The sequence below is a fragment of the Tupaia chinensis genome, unplaced genomic scaffold (genome assembly GCF_000334495.1).
Source record: "Tupaia chinensis unplaced genomic scaffold, TupChi_1.0 Scaffold149552_1, whole genome shotgun sequence".
In the NCBI taxonomy this organism is placed as follows: Eukaryota; Metazoa; Chordata; class Mammalia; order Scandentia; family Tupaiidae; genus Tupaia; species Tupaia belangeri.
In genome coordinates this window covers 2,712,867-2,714,288 of record NW_006209397.1, presented here as the reverse complement: position 1 = coordinate 2,714,288, position 1,422 = coordinate 2,712,867, and the positions used below count along the sequence as shown (strand labels likewise).

The window sequence follows — 1,422 nt, the reverse complement described above, 5'->3', positions numbered from 1 at the left end:
GTAGGGAAAAAGGCAACAGGTAGAAAAGACAAAAGATAAATTATAACCTCAGAAATTATTTGCTTTACATTTGACAGATAAAGAGTTAACATCATTAATATAAAAAGAGCTTCTACTTACCAAGAAAAAATCTAACAACAAAAATAAAGAGACAAATATAGAGTGGAAAAACATATGAAGAACTAGTTCTTAGAAGTGGAAATCTAAATGGTCAACTAATATTTTAAAGGATGTTAAACCTCAAATAATCTACTTACAGGAATGTGACAATTCCAGACTGTAATAACAAAAGAGAACAACAATTAGAAAGTCCATCAACATGGAAATATTTGAACAAAATCATGGTGTGCACATTCTAGAGTATATTACTAGGATGTTGCAAAAGTCATGACATATTTTTCTATGCAAAAATGCATCATGACTTTCCCAATGACCCAATAACAACCACTAACAATGAATTAGGTGGTTTGCAAGTTCAAAGGATAAAGACCCTACAGAATAACTCCCCTTTGCAGCAAAGAACTATAAAACCTGGAAATTTAAAAGTCAACTTCTTGATGACACTGGAAGGTGAGCAAAATCAGATTTTACTGTGGAGTGTATGCTTACCCTAGGGAGTTGGGAAATAGGAAGTTCCACATGAAAATTCCTCTATTGATAGGGTTTACACGAAGTGCAGTCAGCATGGAACACGTATCAGTAAAAGGAATCGATGTGGAAAAGAATGATATTTAGAAAAATATTACGAAAATGTTTGGAATTGGATGAAATTACAGAATATCAAATTTAATTTTATGTAAAGCATGAATTTAAGGAAAATGTATAGCTTTAAATGTCTTTATTAGAAAAGGTGTCAAGTGAATGATCTAGGCTTCCCTTGTAAGAAACTAGAAAATGAAGAACCCTAACCAAAGGGTAAAAGCAAGCAAAAAGGCAGAAATCTTTTAAATAGAAGACAGAAAGCAATAAAATAAATAAATCAAGAGCTTTTTAAAGCAATCAATAGAATTAGTAAAACTCTACTCAGACTGATTAATTAAAAAAAAAAAAAGAAAGACATAAATGATCAATATCAGGTGTGAAGAGAGACATGAAAAGAAAAGCTTCATTCATTAAAATGACAAGGGAAGGAACCAGCAGGTGGCATAATAGTTATGTCACTGGACTGTCACATAGTTTACCATGGTTTGAGTCCCAGACTTGGCAGTTTGAAATTCACACCAGGGTGTGTGTACATGCCCAAAGTCCCAAGAGAAGAATGCAGGAGAAAGGATTGTGACATGACCAGTAATTTCCCTAATTTACTAGACATCGATATATTTATTATATTCTAGGTTACCAAAAATCATATGGAAGCACTGCTGTTCTATAAAAAATGCTTGATAAATAACTTCTACTTATTTATTTATTTTTGTTTCTTCT

At 32.1% G+C, this 1,422-nt stretch overlaps 1 long non-coding RNA gene across 1 annotated transcript in view; it reads right to left on the bottom strand.

Annotated features, from left to right (window-relative positions):
* LOC102474569 (uncharacterized) overlaps positions 1-1,422 on the bottom strand; it is a 17,554-nt gene that overhangs the window by 6,565 nt on the left and 9,567 nt on the right. The window contains exon 3 of the long non-coding RNA XR_337767.1: positions 258-277. This is a non-coding gene — a long non-coding RNA (uncharacterized LOC102474569). The remainder of the gene's footprint in view (positions 1-257; positions 278-1,422) is intronic.